This window comes from Mesoplodon bidens (assembly GCF_964165515.1).
Source record: "Mesoplodon bidens genome assembly, chromosome: 4".
In the NCBI taxonomy this organism is placed as follows: Eukaryota; Metazoa; Chordata; class Mammalia; order Artiodactyla; family Ziphiidae; genus Mesoplodon; species Mesoplodon bidens.
Genome location: NC_138160.1, coordinates 61,342,096 through 61,359,862, shown reverse-complemented (window position 1 = coordinate 61,359,862; position 17,767 = coordinate 61,342,096). Strand labels below are relative to the sequence as shown.

Below are 17,767 nucleotides of genomic sequence, written 5' to 3'. Positions count from 1 at the left end.
ATAAATAAACTGAAACAACTTTCTTTCTAGCGCTGTCAGTCAGCTAAGAATGAAGGGAGGAGGTCCAAGGAGAGAGGAGACCATCAGGGAATTCCTGTGGGGAATTCCTGTGGTGGCGCCCTGAAAAACGCCCCATCTTTTCGGTCCTCCGGGGAGCGCCCGGCCGCTGCGGCGCCTTCCCGGCACTGCGGCGCACTGCGGAGTCTCCTGCCCACCTGCAGCCCCGGCCCGGCGGGGCTTCGGTAGCCGCTCGGCGCCGCCGCCGCCCGCCCCCGCAGCAGTCTGCCGGGTCCCGCCCTGCCCTCCCGTCCCCACCCCCACGCCGCGCCGGGTCGCGGCTGCCCGTGCCGGGTGCGCTGCAGGGCATCCATCACCCGAGAGCCTTTGACGCACACGCGCGCGCTCCCGGACCGAGACTCCGACGCCTCCCCATCCTCCGCCCCCGCCCCCTCCCCCGGGTCTGCATTTGCATCACTCGCACACGTAGCCGGTGACGCTAACGCCCTCCCCTACCCCACCACCCACGCTCCACCTCCCCCCCCGACCCCGGCTCCAGCCTTCCAGGCAGCACCTCCAGCCCCTGGGACTCAGCCCTCCCTCTCCGCCTCCGCGCGCCGGGCGCTTAAGGTCCCCGCACGCCCACACTAAGGCTCTGAGTTCTGCATCTGCGGCGAGGTGCCTGCTGCCCCCTGCCAAGTTCATCACCATATTCCGCAGTCCTAGTGGGCCCAGCCCGGGGCGGTCCCCTAGGCACTCGAGAAAAAAGTCTTCCCAGTTCTAGAACCCAGGAGGAGGGGAAAGAGCCCGCCAAGAGAAAGGGTCAATTGGGTTGGGTGATCACCTCCACAGCCCTCCTCACCACCTGAAATCACTTGGATAGTTAGTTTGTTTACGGGTGATGGCCCCTCTCCCAGCTGAGCCTCAAGCCAGTGAGTCTATTTCGCTGTGCCTGGCCACAGTAGGCGGTCAATAGGTTATTACTGAATGAAGGCGTAATGCAGGCAAGCGCAGACACTCACAAACAGCCCCGCGGGTTTCCCTGCTCTCCATCCCTCGCTTGTGCTCTCGTAGACGCTAGGCAGGGGCTTCGGGGATTTATGTGGAATAGTTTTTAAATCCCCGATGTTTCTTTTAGGCTCCCGCAGAGCCTACTGCGGCTGCTTTCGCCCTCCCGCCACCCACACGTCTGCAAAGGGATTCCCGGCTAAAAGTTGAGCCCAAGGCTGGGTGGGGATACAGGTCGCGTAGCCGGCCAGGGTTTAGGAGCTGCTTGTTTTAAATCAGCCTCCCCCTGACCGTCGAACCACGCAAGCAAAGGATGGTGGAGGTCCCTATAGAAGGCGAGCGTGGCCCCCACATCCCCGCGGCTGCCTACCTGCCTCCCCCGGGGATCTGGGATAAAGTGCACCCGCATCCCCTGACCTACCCCGGGCAACCGGGGGTCACTCCATCTGCTTTACCCCAGACTTCCTCGGTCCTGCTCCAGCGAAGGCGCCCGGCCGGGCAGCACCTGGCACCTGCAACCCCTTCCCCGGGGGCAGGTGGGGCAAAGTTGCTCTTCTAAAAGGCTACGAAAAGTTCCCCAGGCTGCAGCGCCCGGCCAGCGGGTCCGGAAAGGAAATAAAGTAGCGTAGGGAAAACCCGCCAACGCTGCCGGGGTCCCTCACTCACCGCTCCAGTCGCCGGGGACCCCCTGCCCAGGATGGTGTCAGCGCTTCAGCGGCGACCGCCGCTCGGGCTCGCTCCTCGGGGCCGCCTCCTTCTGCCGCTCTCTCCTGCAGCGCACGGAGTGGTGACTCCGAGCGGGTCAGCGGCGAGAGGAGGGGCGAGAAAGTGGCTCGGGGCTCGCACTCTGCGGACCTCCTCCTCCGCCGCCGCCTCGCCTCCGCCCCCGCGGTGCTGCAGTGCCCGGAGACGGCGTGGCGCGAGTACTAGCGGCGCGCAGGGAGGGAGTCACTGCGCGCGTGGGAGGCGCGAGCTACGCACGATTTGCTGCGGGGTGGGCTGACGCGCCCCGGGAAGTCTGGGTGCGAGGCGCTGCAGCTGCGCGGGATGGGGGTGGGTAGGGCCACCCCCAAGTCGCTGGTACTTTTGGAGAAGTCAGGGCTCCGAGTTCGCAACAGAATGATGGAAAGGGCCCCAGTTCTTAATTAGTCACTGGGTGTGACTATGCATTGCGCACCCGCGGGCGGCGCTTCGAGTCTGTCCCGTGGGACAACAAGGAATTCTGAGTGCTGGACCCGGCTAGTGCCAGGGGCAAAAGGATTTGCCTCCTATTTCTGGGCCTGGGGCTGACCTGTTAACTTTGACTCGGCTTCCTGGGAGCCCCCAGGCTGGGCGAGGTTGCCTATTCCCCCTCCCCACCGCCACGCTGACAGACAAGTCGAGGCAAGCCTTGGGGCGCAGCAGGAGCAGACAGGTGGAAACTTTGCCTGGCGCCTCGCGTCACCCCAATGCCAGGTAGGGCCAGATAGCCGGACTCCCAAGCAGACATTTGAAATGGCCTTTTGGGGGGAAACTACCTTATAAAATTTTCTTTTTAAATAGCCAAGGGAATTTTGTATTTTTAGGAACATTTCGCCCCTCGCAGTGGTGGAGACCCCAGCTGGAGCTTCCCCCATTTCAAAGCGGTTGGGTTCAGCGGCTCGGGAGAAACCTGCCTCGAAGAGGCCACACCCAAGGCTGGCGTGGCCACCTCGCAGCCACAAGAGAGGGCGTTGCCCCCCGCGGGCCTGGCGCCGCCGCCCCTTCCTCCTTCCCACGCTCACAGCCCCCTCAGCACCACCTCCCGCGCTGCCACCTAGACGCTGCGGGAAGGGGGCCTCCCCTAGTCCCCGACCCAGCCAGCTCCGCGCTCACGCGGAACCCAAGCCGGGTGGGAAGCGGCCGCACAGGCAGGTGCCTTCCCCGCAATCACTGCTCGGATGACGGGTGCCCCGAAGCGAGACAAAGCGCAGCGCCTATGCAGGCTGCCGTGGGTGGAAACCACCCACACCCCCCACACACACCCACACCCCCCCCACACACACACACATCTCCCAGTGTGTTCTATTCGTGTAAATATGCCTGGATGATTGAATGGACGGACGTGTGGGTATAAATATAAATAATTCATGTACATGTGCGGGGAGAAGGAGGTATCTGGCACCTTGGGCAGCCTGCTGCCCAGAGAGGGTGGTGGGAATGAGGCGGTTCACCCTGATCAGTGTTGCAATGTGAGCTTTCCGGCTTAGTTTGTGCCACTATGCCTGATACTATGGAAGGAAGAAAATACAATCCTTGGCCTGTAACTTTCCCTTCTCTCCATTTTGGGCACTCTAGAATTTAAATTATGATTCCCGTGTCCCATGGAACCTACACTTGCTGCACTGCTCTTTGAAAGCCTGACTGGGTCTTGTTTTGGTTAAAGACTTCGCAGTTTGCTACTGGGCATATACCCTGAGAAAACCATAATTCAAAAAGAGTCATGTACCAAAATGTTCATCACAGCTCTATTTACAATAGCCAGGACATGGAAGCAACCTAAGTGTCCATCAACAGATGAATGGATAAAGAAGATGTGGCACATATACACAATGGAATATTACTCACCCATTAAAAGAAACGAAATTGAGTTATTTGTAGTGAGGACCTAGAGTCTGTCATACAGAGTGAAGTAAGTCAGAAAGAGAAAAACAAATACCGTATGCTAACACATAATATGGAATCTAAAAAAAAAGGTTCTGAAGAACCTAGGGGCAGGACAGGAATAAAGACACAGACGTAGAGAATGGACTTGAGGACACGAGGAGGGGGAAGGGTAAGCTGGGACGAAGAGAGTGGAATGGACATACACTACCAAATGTAAAATAGATAGCTAGTGGGAAGCAGCTGCATAGCACAGGGAGATCAGCTCAGTGCTTTGTGACCACCTAGAGGGGTGGGATAGGGAGGGTGGGAGGGAGACGCAAGAAGGAGGAGATATGGGGATATATGTATATGTATAGCTGATTCACTTTGTTATAAAGCAGAAAGTAACACACCATTGTAAAGCAATTATACTCCAATAAAGATGTTAAAAAAAAAAAAGACTGCAGTTTGCTACCATGTGTGCTGCTGAAAAGTGGTCAGGCAACCTGAAGATCATACTCATTTGTATACCATGGATCCTTCTACATTAACAAATTATTTAATTATGTAGGCTAAAATTATTGTTGTTACCATGAGAAGGAAAATATGCCTTATGGGAGTGCCTATAAATCCAGCATTGGAAATAAAATTTTTAAATTTTTAAAAATCATAAATCTTCCCAGATCGCCTACATATTATATATATATATATATATAATTCTGAGCTCTCAACTGCAAAATGTGCTGGAAATTCATTGGGTTCCCAAGTGGATAACCTCTTGAGAACTTCCCCCCAAATGTCACAGTATAATGGATTATTTCTCCAGTGATAGTTCAGAAAACTATGAAACAAATCTTAAAAATGATCAACAGGCTCTGTGTTATGCTCTCTCTCCTTTAAATCATTCCCCTGTGCTGTCCATGGAAGATATTTAAAGGAGTGTATAAATTTTCTTGCTGCTGAGTTTTCATGTCTTGATGAACTTGAAGATAATAGCTCCTACAGGAAAATTCCTGATTGTGTGTTTGCAGGAAATGGCCAATTTAAGACCAGGTTGTATTGGAGGAAAGTATTTTCATGTTGTGTCTCTGGAGCACAACACACATTTGCTCACAGTGATGGTGTGCAGAGGCTCCTTGGCTTGCCCTCCAGGGCCGTCCTCCTTATTGGGTCTCACCTGGTGCATCCCTTGGCCCCAGGCCTATTGGATCAGGCACTCAGAACAGTCTTCTTCATGCCTCCATTATAAGGATATGTTTCTCTCCTTAAAACACTTGCCTTGCAGGAGCTGATAAAGGGTAAAGGGGACACGTGCCTTGTCCCCACAGAATCCCAGTGTTCTAAAGTCACTACACACCTACAAATCAGGAATTTTATTCCTCTGTGTAGTGGGTGCTTGTGATGCTAGAAAGCAAGCTAATAAAGACACCTAAGGAGCATCAAAGATCTGTCCTCACATATACAAAATGGGTTCAATACAGTTAATTCATACTAAGTACAGAAGCCATGGTGATTAAATTTGATACCATATTCAAGAAGCACAGTGCCTAGCACATAGTGGCCAAAGAATAAATATTAGTCCCCTTTCCCCTTTTAGTAACCAGAGCAAGGTTTTCCAAAGGCTGTGCCATGGAGCGCTAGTTCTATATGATGCCCCTGCAAGCTCAAAGTAACACCTAGCTTCCAGAACTGGGGTCTAGAGAGAGCCTCACACCCTTGCAGCATGGCCACACCTTTCCTTACTTTCATCATCAGGAATCAAGAGCGAGGCACAGACACCCACCCTTCTCACCCCCCAATACTCAGAGCTTTCCCAACACTCTGTGTCTTGAACCTAATATTAATCTCATTAAGCCCTTAAAGCCTGTCACAAGCAGCCCCAGAATTCCAAGTGCACTTCTCTCCCCTACATCCTAAAGCTCATAAGGCTCAGCACATCCTGTATTTTGTCCTTTTCTCCCTACCCAATTCCTGAAACCCTTGACTAGGCCTTATGGAACGCACAATCCACCATTAGCAAAATGTCCTTTATCCTCAGCCTCTTCTCTGAATGTTCCCTTCACTTCAGGCTCTCGTGGAAGCCTCGTTCTCCCCCCAGGAGGCTGCTCCCCTGCAGCCCTCTCAAGTGGTGGCTGTTTTTTCCTTCTCCAGTTCTTATATCACCATCAGGAGGTAGGAAGGTGATGTCTTTCTTGTTCTTCATTGCTGCTTCCAGAACATTCTTCATCCCTTCTCCCTAAAACCTACAGCTTTAAATCTCACCCCAACAGGTTACTTCACCCATTACTTTTTTTTAATTGAAGTATAGTTAATTTACAATGTTGTGTTAGTTCCAGGTGTACATGTATATATGTTTGTGATTCGTGTACATGTACATATGTTCTTTTTCAGATTCTTTTCTATTACAGGTTATTACAAGATATTGAATATAGTTCCCTGTGCTATATCACCCACTAGTTTTTTGTTTGTTTGTTTGTTTGTTTGTTTAGCAGTATGTGGGCCTCTCACTGTTGTGGCCTCTCCCGTTGCGGAGCACAGGCTCCGGATGCGCAGGCTCAGCGGCCATGGCTCACGGGCCCAGCCGCTCCGCGGCATGTGGGATCTTCCCGGACCGGGGCACGAACCCGCGTCCCCTGCATCGGCAGGCGGACTCCAACCACTGCACCACCAGGGAAGCCCTACCCACTAGTTTTAAATGTCGATTTCATGTTCAGACCTCCAGGTCACTCTGCACCTTTCCTGACAATTTTAGCTCCTAGCTTAAGGTCACTGGCTAAACTCTAATCCTGCCTTAATCCGTGCAAATTTAATATACACAAAGATGTTCATTCCAACCAGTAGTACTCTTAGTCCCGAGCAAGCTTTGATGAGGGGGCTCTGTGCTTTAGAATGTTTTACTTAAAAGTAAAAAATTTCCAAATTTTCTTTAAACTGTGAATTCAATTTAATATTGGGCTGGTAATTTCCCAGGGCACTGGCAAAAGGAAATGCACATACTTTTTGGAGGAGCTCTCCTTCTTCCTAGCCTTCAAAACAATTCCCTCAAATAAGTTTTTAATGGAAATCAGAAGCACACAACTGAACACACAAGGAAGGATGGCACCATGAAGGAGAGCCAGCAGATGTAACAGAAGAAACCTCAGTCTTTCCTTAAAAAAAGAATTCAGATGTTGGAATTATCAGTCACGATTCTTATTTTACTTGAAGAAAAATAAAAAACAAGCTTAAAAATATTTGTAAGCAATAGGAAACTATAAGGATTGACCAATCCTATTTGAAAAGGCACCAAATCAACCTTCTATCCAACTCTGCTGATTGCCTTACCAATATCCAATCCGACTTCCACACACACATACACATCTTAATCCCTCCTTAAAGAACCCTGATTTTATTCAGGGATCCACCAGTTTTTTAACTGCACACATACATTTAACAACACAGTTTTACACAGACTACTAAGTACTTTTCTTTGTATTTTACAGAAGGGCTTGGAATTCTATTAAAATTCATACCATCACACAACCAAATGTATAATTTGTTTAGAGTTTAAAGCCTTAATGGTAGTAGTCATTATTATGACTATTACATTAATAATATAATATAATACTTATTATATTAATCATGAGTGAAAAATAAATTCAAGAGATAGTAAATAAAATGTTATATGGTCTCATGTGCGCTGAAGGAGGTAGTGTCTGATTTGGAGGAGTTTTTGCTATATCCAAATAACCTCCTATTTTGAACTTCTGTGACTGCAGCTTCATGAATCGTAAGTTCCCTTTCTGCTAGACATGACACTACCAATCTTTTTTACTTGATGGCCAGGTCTTTTAAGATCTGTAAAAACAATTACAACATTGAAGTATATGCCCCTCTTTCTAGGTTCTGGGTAGACTTCTTTTACTAGTCATTTCTTTCAAGGTTGCATCCATTCAAATGTAGATCTGAAGCTTGTTGGGCCTCAGGAGAATGCATCCAGTCCATTCTGCCATTATTGGTACTGAAATTCCATGGCAGCAGCAGCCCACATGTTTTCTCCCAGATGGCTCCACCACCATCTTCCTCCTGCTGCCAGAGAGAGAGAGATGCCTACTCTGACCCCTGACCCCTGCAGTGAGCCAGCAACCACCATTTTTCACATGGCTTTTTCACATGGCCACATGCTTTAGGGGTTGGCCTCAGTACATCTTGATTGGTCCAAACCAGTCATATAATCCCATTCCCCTTTCCAGGGATTGGTTTTGGGCATAGACATGTTACACAATTCTGGCCAATAATATGTGAAGGGAACACACTTCTAGAGAGCTTTTGGGAATGGTTTCCTCACTTCTGAAAATATGAATGAAGAACAAAAGTCTCATTTCTATTTTTAGACATTATCATGCCTAAATGTGACATATAGAACTTCTGCAAATGTCCTATAGCCATGCAGGGGAGGTAGTCTAATGACAAAACACATGAAGGATATAAGAACCAAGTGAATTTCAGAGAAGTGGAGCCAGAGCCCTGAACCACACCTGGAACAGTCCTACCTCTGTTGTGTAGTAGTGAATTTCCTTATATTTAAAAAGCAACTTCAAGTGAAAGTCTTCCTCGATACTGAAAGCATTCTTATGCTTACACTATTCCCAACTCTAAAAGAGTATCTGGCACATGCAAGATTCTCCACAAATGTCTGCTGATTTAAATTGAGCTGTATGTCAAGTTCATTTCTATTGAGAAAACAAGAAGGACGTCTCCATCTGTTGGTCCCTAGATCATAGGTTCTGTTTGGCAAACATTTGCTTAAAGCCATAATGGCTTCAGGATCTTAACAAGCGAAATGGAAACTTTAGGAGTCCAGATGGAAGCCTGAAAATGACAAAAATTAGCTCAGTGAAAACTCAAGTTCTGGAAGGACCTTCTGCTCAGATTGCCAGGGAAGGCGCTGCCCCAGGCAGGGTCAGGAAAAGAGAAGCTGAAGAGATCTCTAACCTCCTCTGGTGGCACAGAGGGGAAGGCAGCATGTCACTTAGGAGTCTGTGTGAGGGTAGAGATGGGGAAGGGGCTGGAAACGCCCACAGGAGACATCCCTTGGTAAAAAGAGGCAGAATTTGATGTCTGGAAACCTTTCTTGTTGAGGAAAGAGATAAATTAAAGGAAACTGTAAGCTGCTCAGGGCTGTACCCTGGGTATACTCCATGGGCCCGTAAGTGTCCCCCTCTACACAGTTTGTTCCCATAGGTATCTGCACGTCTAGAATAAAGTAGATTTGTCACTCAGAAAATGTCTAGCCTCAGTGCATGTGACTACTGGTAAGACACAGTGGGGAGGCTGTGTTCCTGAGGTCTCAGTCCCAGGACGAAGAGTCCCCAATACCTGAATGGGGCAGAGAAATCAGGAGCCACATCACACAACATTGTAGGGGTCCCAGTTTGGGTTCGGAGACAACCCGGAGAAGTACTGCTTTGAGTAGGCAACTCGCCGGCTCCAGACAGCTCTCAATGACTGCACAGTGCCTTCAGATGAAGTGTAAATGCCTCAGCCTACCCGTATGTGTCTCAATGTCAATTCCCACCAGAGCGCCTTCGGCACAGAGCAAGCACCAAATGACCAAGGGGCCAGGATGACTCAGTCAGTCTGTGACTTCAGCCTCCCCGGTGCTTGCACAATGGGCCTGTGAACCCTCAACCAATGAGGGGTGGGAGTAGATGGGTACTTATCTTGGTGTTCTTGCCCCATGGAGGGACAATTCTGAGGACTGTTCCATAGACTGGGATAGCGCCCAGGCGCCCATAGTGGTAACCAACTTATTAACCACTAATTTACTGACTTTCCTCCCTTCCTTGTCTCATCTCCCCACCTGCTCAGTGTACTTCACAGGATCACCTCACACCCTAACCCCACACTAAGACAACCTGCAATGCAAAGCCAGCCATAATCAGCTCCACACTCTGATAGCTCTTAGGTTCAACTGTATGGATGGCCTGCATCACCGACCAGCTTGCTTCTCAGTAATTCTGCCTCATTTCCTCTAGCCCCTTTTGAAAGCCCACAAACTTCTCCAACACAATGTCTTGTATATAAGAGGTGCTATTTTGAATAATTGTTCAAACAATTAGTTAACTTTCTACATTCCTTCTTGAACTTCTCTTTCCAAAATGAGACTTATCAAGGGTCTTTGCATATGCAACACTGACAGCTTCAAACTCTGCAGTGCCTTCTTTGGAGGAGTAACAACGCTACTATACCCTGAGAAACCTCTAGCATGCCTAAAGTTTTAATGTGTGTTTTAATTTAGAATAAAAAAACACAGATGCCCACTTTGTGGCAAGAGGAATCTCTCTAAATATTTTCCTTCTCTTTTTCTTTCAGTGACTTCTGTTACTGCTCTAAGCTCTACAGCAAGTGCTCTGGATTATCTGTATCCGAATGATTTATAGCTCGAATATGAATATTCCCTTTGGGTCTTCCATATTATCACTGGCTGGATTTTCCTTTTTAACATTTGACCACAGGTTTGTTAATACATTGAACTCTATTAAATTATTTTCCTGCTCCAGGGAGAATTATTGTTTTCATGTTCAGAATTTGTCTTGCATAATCTTCCTGCTCCAAATTAGTGTTCAAACACTTGGGTTTTCCTTTTTAATAATAGACATGCTCATTTCCCCCCATATGATCTAGCTATTTAAAATGTATGTAGCATGCTTTCAGGAAGTTAGGTTCACTTCTGTTTTTAGCATGACCCATAGGTATTGGTGCTGACCAACTTTGGGCCACAAATGGCTTTTTATTTTAAGAGATAGCAACACCATGAAGGTTGATGGAAAATTTTGGTATTAATAGTTGGTCTAATTCATGTTTTCTCTTTCTCTACACTTAGACTAAATCCATTCCCTGCTGATAAAAATATTTTAAGAACGAACTATCTTTTTGCTCCACTCCCAGTCCGAAGAAGAGTTTTCTGGGTGTCCTATTAACCATTTACTGCATAAAAATGCATCCTATGTGGACATTAGATCTCCCATGATACAACTTGAGCTCATTTCTGTATTCGATGGCAGCCCAAAACTATAGGTTCTTTAATAACAGGATGTGAGGAATCAGGTGAAGCTTCCTACACACTTGCCAGGGGTTCTCTGCAAATCCCAGGAAGGTAGCTTCCCACCTTCACGACTGATGCAAAGTAAAATCAAGCGGATCCCAGGGTATTGTCAACTCCAAGGGAGGGAGTAGGGAAGTCTCATTTCGGCATGAGGACTAAGCGACAGTTTACCAAAAGTTCAGTGTTTGGGGCTACAGGGCACTTCCATGCTCCTTGAAGTGCTGGGGAAGAAGCTTCTTTCCGCCCCCTTTCATTCATCCCATGAGGGGCAGAGTCGGGTTACTAGTGGGTGCCGTAAAAGTATGGTGGCTCCATCTTGTCCCTCTGACTCTACCTCAGATGTCACCTTAATGCTGTGAAATTCCTGTTTCCAAAAGAGGTAGCCCATTTCTGAAGGCTTTCTAGGGATGTAGGCTCAGGCACCCCTTGGAAGAGCAGAAGTTGGCCCAGGATTTCCACTGAAGAGATCTCAAAAATACATTTCTTTAGGTTATCCCAGAGGCGATGCAGACATGGTACAGTGGGTAGAGGATATTCCAGAACACTGGTTCTCAGAATGCTCAGTAAAGAGACTTCCTTGGCATATCATCCAGGCAGGTTAAGACCAAGAGGTCATAAAACACAGTTTTCATAAGGTACCAGAAGATGGCTGCAACTTAACACACAGGCCAAATCTCATCTTGGTAAAATACAATTTCCAAGGTCACCTTCCATGAGTCACCTTTCCAGAAGAAGACAAGATCCAGACACCCTGGGACAAAGAGCTTAGTGATCAATGGGAATGGTCAGTGGTCTTAGAGGTGATTGTGCTAAGACAGAATCCTGGAGAAGGCAGGTGTTTGTATTCTTACTTGTAAAGGACATCATCATTCTCATCAGGAAAGAAGAGGAGACTGAAGTGCCACTGTCACAACTTGCCATCTGTATCCTTATAGAGGGCCTTGGCTTTGGGGATGGTAGACACTTGCCTGGTAGAACAAGGCCTGGGCATGAGATCAAAGGCACTGTTGTCTCTACGGTGGGAGGTGAGGGAACCTCCTCTTCCTCTTATCTGGAAACACCTATGCACAAACAGGGCACTTGTTGAGAATCCTTAGAGCAAGGGCAGCAAGTTGGCATAACTCTGCTTAGAACATGGGCAGGTGGGCAGCAGAGATCTGATAAGAGTTCAGGTTGGTGAAGTCTCCCAGAAACTCAGGGCACTATGCCTGGTCTTCTCTGCCAGGATGAGAGAAGCCTAGCATCCTGGGTGTGGGCTGAGGCTCCGGGGCCCTGGGCTGGTCTTGGATGTGAGGCAGGACTAGATTCCAGGCTGCAGAGCATGGAGGGTGATCTGAGAGCTCCCAGGAATGCAGCCAGAGTGACAAGCCAGCAGACAGTACAACTGAGACAGTGCTCCAAAGGGGCTGCACAGAGCTTGAATCCAGGTATGAGGCCTGTGACAGCATGGGGTCTGCAAACCATAGAAAATGAAGCTGAGCAACTTAGGCAAAAAAAAAAAAAAAAAAAAAAAGTACCAGATTGGAAGAAAAATGAGTCAGTCAGAATCCCAGGAAGAACTGAAGAGCCAGGTGTGGGAAAGACAGGAGCCACAAGATTGCTGAACTCTGAGAAGCCTCTTTTAGGGCTCTGTCTTTGAAATGTTCCAGCTGCCTCTGCCTTTAACTCTTTGTGACTAGCCTGGGATTCTCAGGAGAGTCTGAATGGGCGCATGAGGCACATGCTCACTGGGATTCACAGAGCCATTTGGGAAAAAGAAAGTGCCATGTGGTTCCCAGAGGAACAGAGAGGAGGGGGTTCTGTGTAAGACAAAACAAGAGATCTCCACATCAGGGCAGCTGAGTGGCACTCAGGGGTGTGGGAGCTTGATTGGAAAGTAGAGAGTGCAAGGTGGAGAGACCCAAGGCAAGGGCTGTTCTTCAGCCCCAGCCAGGCACAAGGATGAGGGGAGCTGCCCACACACATGGAGCAGCCATCAAGTCAGACACATGGCCTGAAAGAAGATGGCAGCCCCTTCCCTCCTTGGTTGAGTCTCAAAGCATATGGTGACTATACAGAAAATCCGTACCCCAGATTCTTGTGACTATAGCTGCTCTTTTCTTATCAAGAGCTCAATTGTAACAAAAAACCCTTTTTTTTAGGAAGGGCCTGAAGACCAGCAATGCATCCATTTGATACTTTGAATGTTATACTTGTATTATGTCAGACCATCTGGGAAAGCTACATACCTGTGATGGTTTTCCTTTTTTTTTTTTTGTACTTTACTTTTCATTGTAGTTTGCCAGTTTTATTAAGTGTACTTTGATGATATGCCATCAGCCTACATATTAGGATATTATAAGAAACAGTCTCATTAGTGTGGCGGGGATTGGGAGGGAATGATGGTGAGGGCTTTGGTCACTAGGTCAGTCAGCACAGCCTTTAATTAATCACAAGGGAAACTTTCTTTCAATTTCTAGTATTAGTAAAAGTTATGATCCTTCTACACAAATGGTTTATTTTGTCCTAGTTATACTTTATCCTCTTATACAGGTTTTGGAAAAACTCCCCAGTTCTTGTTCAGGATTTAAATAAATAAGAATATAGACAAAATTATTTTTTCAACCTTTTTAGGTCAGATAATTGCTATCATGTTAACTATTTTGAAGGGAAAAAATTGGAAGCTATCCAATTAATTATGAAACTAGGAAACCGTGATATAAAAAACTTCATAGCAACATTACAAAAAGAGCAAAAACTACAGACCAATCTCAATCATGAATATAGACACAAAATTCCTAAATAAATTGCCAGCAAACTGAGTTTGGCACAATGAAAAAACAGAGGGGAAGCAAACCATGACATCATAGGTTTTACCAAGATGAAAGTATAGTCCAGTATTGAGAAATGTGTTAATGATAATCATATGGTCACATAAGAAAATCCTATTATTGTATCTCAATATATGTTGAAATGTTAATCCTTAAAGTTTCACACTCGCTCTTGACTCATTAGTAACCTAAATATAGAGAAATACATCCTCAAAAATATATTTATATCAAACTGACAGCCATATTATTTTTGGGGAAATACTGGGGGCCTTCCTGTTAAAATCATGAATGAAATAAAGAAGCCCATTATCATCATTATTTATCTTGGTTTTACAAGCACTGTTCATGGAATAAAAATATGGACTGAAGATTTGAGACGTAACCATGTGAAAAAAGAAGAAACTATCATTATATACAGATGTTAAGACTATACATGTATAAACATCAAGAAAAAATTTCAGCAAAATGGATGAATATAGATAAAAATCCAAAAGTCCATAGTTACTCTATATATTGGCAATAACTATTATAAAGTATAATGGAAAAAGATCTTATTCACAAAAGCAACAGAAAACGTAAAACACTCAAGAGTAAACTTAGCAAGAAAATCGTGGGAACTACATGAATAGAATCACAAAGTTTTACTAAAATACTTAAAGGAAAAATGGAATATATGGAGACACATATTCTTGAATGGAAAATCTGAATATTGTAAAGATTTCTGTTCTTCCAAAATCAATATATAGATTTAATGAAATACAAAATCCTTAAGGAATTTGGAAAATGTTATCAAAACAATTGTAAGTGTACCCAGACAAATAAAATAGGTAAGAATTGCTTAGACATTTTTGGTAAAAGAACAATACCGAGCACCCATTCCCCACACATAATAACTGAGTACAATAACTCAGTTTGGCACTGGCATAGAATAATTTGTAAAGCCGATGAAGTGTAACAAATGGCCAAAACAGACCCTATCATATAAGTGTTTTAAATAAATCACAAATAATACTACTACTAATTCAATGAGTGCTTCCAAAGCCTGCTGTGGAGATTTGATTAAATAACACGGGAATTTTTTTTAAGTTAAAAACAACACAAACAGCATGAGAAAGAAAATTGGTAAATACTTGCAACAAATATGAAAAAGATCAATAGCCTTGATAGCCTTAATGCACAAAACACTCATACAAATTATTAAGGAAAAAAATAAGGAGGGCGGGGGATGAGTGAAATAGGTGAGGGAGATTAAGAGGTACAAATCCAGTTATAAAATAAATGTCACGGGGATGTAGTGTACAGCAGAGGGAACATAATAATATTGTAATAACTTTGTATGGTGACAGATGGCAACTAGACTTATCATGGTGATCATTTTGTAATGTATAAAAATATTGAATCACTATGTTGTACACCTGAAACTAATATCATATCGTAAGCCAATTATACTTCATTTTTTTTAAATAAATAAGGCCTTAAATGGGAAAAGGAAATAAATTGAAATCGCCAGGGAGGAACTACCAATGGTTAATGAACAAATACTCAATTTCACTAGTATTACTGAATAAAATACAGTTTAAAGCAACAATATATTTTTCATCATAAAAAAATTTTATATGAAAATTATTTATTAACTACCTTAGATCACACCTATGTTAAGAATTTAAAGCAGTTAAAAAATATAATGATATAAAAATTATTTTTAAGGTAAGAAAATCAAATCAAAGCCAAAATAAGGTCAAACAATAAGCCTTCTGTGATACTGGAAAATGAGCCATAGCCTGACCTCTGAAATCCCTGGTGGCCAAATACAGAAGGCAACACAGGGAATTGTAGGGCCCCATTTGATTACAGACACCAGTTATTTACTAGGGACAGTTTTCCTTGGCAATCAAATCTGAGAGCAGTTTCTCCCCTATGTTTTTCTAAAGCGTCAGTAAGTGACAGACCATGTCTTCAACAGCACTTGTACAAAAAGAGTTGTGCATGTTTTTTTCTCACAGCACAACTTGATGTGAACCTCAATTTGGTTATTTTTTAAAAGGGAGAGGAGCATATGAAAATGAGACACAGAACACTGGTTATAGAAACGTCCTTTCTGATGGCAGTTTAAATTGGTGCTGCTATTTGAGGGTTTAAGGAAACAATTTTCAGTACATGCCAAGAGCTGTAAAATCATCCCTGCTACTTGATGCAGTAATCCCCTTTCAGACTTTAACCTAAGGCAGAACCCTAAAAACAGAAAACCTTACCCGCAAAGTTGTTCAATGCAATATTATTTACAATGACACAAAACTGTAAACAACCTAAATATCTTACAGTAGAAGACTGGCTTAGCATGCTATGGTACACCTGTGTACATCATACAAATGTTTCCAAACTATCATGTAACCATTCAAGTGATACTAAGTGAACAGTTTCTAACAACATAGGGAAATCTTTAAATTATATTGAGTATAAAATTGTATATGCAGTATGATCTCAACTACATATATTATATGTCTAACAGAATTACACTGAAGGAAATGTTCATTATTTTATATTTTTCCATACTTGTCATAAAAATAAGAAATATTTATTTTTAAGAAAAAATAAATTTTAAAGTTCATAGAACACAGGCGGCTTATTAAATAGATGTAATGACCATGCTTAGTGTACACCCCACACACACCATGCCTTTTAAACTCCATGCCTCTGAGCTGGGTCAAGTGTTTTATCATGTCTTGGATTTTTAAGATTTATGGTTTGCTGTCTTCTGACAGATATTCAGTCCACTGGCCTGGATGCAGAACGCCTAAACGTTTTACTTTAAAAAAGTATATCCCAGTTCATATTGTTAGTCACAGGTTACTGTTGCATAATATATTCTAAGAATTTTACTAAGCCAGAGATAGTATTATATTTCAAAAACCATAAATATATCCATTTGCTGAGGCTACATACACTGAAGATTCAGATCAGTATTTTGTTCCTCCTTAAAATCTTGTTTTTATATTATAAACAATAATTCTGAGGAACCAGAACATTCAGAGAATTTTTTTTCTAGTGAAGTTTAAAGTTTGACATTAAGTAAGACCTATAAACAACATCAAAACCAACCTTTCGCATGTCAAAGACAGCAATAAATTACAAGGTTTGTTTTCCTTTTAAAGTTACCTTTAGATATCATACTTATGAGAAAAAGAAGAGGTGAAGATAGTTTTCCGTGTTGTTCCTTCGATTATTCATAAGCACATTATTCTTAGAATTTTGTTGTGTTTGATCTTAAAACCACTTTAACAAAATTCTAATAGTGAATAGAGCTTTTTTTTTCTTGCTTGCTTCTTTTTTTTTTTTGGCGGTACACAGGCCTCTCACTGTTGTGGCCTCTCCCGTTGCGGAGCACAGGCTCCGGATGCGCAGGCTCAGCGGCCATGGCTCACGGGCCCAGCCTCTCCACAGCATGCGGGATCCTCCCGGACCGGGGTACGAACCCGCGTCCCCTGCATTGGCAGGCGGACTCCCAACCACTGCGCCACCGGGGAAGCCCAGTGAATAGAGCATTTTGATGTTCTCAGAACACTGATATTTAAAGGAGGAAAGGTTTGGGAAAGGTTGATCTCAACCTTCTAACCATCTCCATCTAGGTCCTGCCAAGAAACAAACTGGGTTTCTACTATGAGGGGTTAGCAGAAGGAGGGAAACTATGAGGCCCTCCTTGAGATCTGAATTGTAAACTCCTTGTAGGCAGGAACAATTTCTTTCTGATTTGCTCTGAGTAGGACCTAGTGAAATACCCCCAAGAGAGGAGTGTTTAATAAATGCTTTGGGGGATGATAATGGAGAAAGTGACATGCCACTTGCAAAACTAAAACAGAGATCCAAGCCAGGGGACTCTCCCCAAGTAGAAACAGTTACTTACATAATAGGTGTAATGTACATATTGTTGATTTTTTGTGTTGTTTTGTTTTTGCTAAGGTCACACTTCGAGAATGGCTCCTGAACCCTGGGAGGAGCCCTGTTGAAGGCAGTATCCCACCTCCTCCCACATCCAGGGCCTGAGCTCCATGGTATCTCTGAAGAAGGCCCTTACCTTGAGATTTATGGTCTGCTTTCTCTTCCAGTCCTTTCACAGATTTCTATTCCATGTTCTCCTCCCCTGTCCTGAAGTCGTGTTAGCTTTAATCTCCCCTCCACATTGTGCAGTGGTTAGGGTTTATCATGCAACATGCAAAATATTGATACTAGCGTAGAGTGGGAGTGTACGTAATCATATTTATGC

At 44.7% G+C, this 17,767-nt stretch overlaps 1 protein-coding gene across 1 annotated transcript in view; it reads right to left on the bottom strand.

The window, feature by feature from the left end:
* SV2C (synaptic vesicle glycoprotein 2C) overlaps positions 1–2,099 on the bottom strand; it is a 207,182-nt gene extending 205,083 nt beyond the window's left edge. Inside the window, exon 1 of the mRNA XM_081230827.1 lies at positions 1,672–2,099. The gene's annotated coding sequence lies outside the window, so the exon portion shown is untranslated. The remainder of the gene's footprint in view (positions 1–1,671) is intronic.
* Between the last annotated feature and the right edge of the window lie 15,668 nt (positions 2,100–17,767).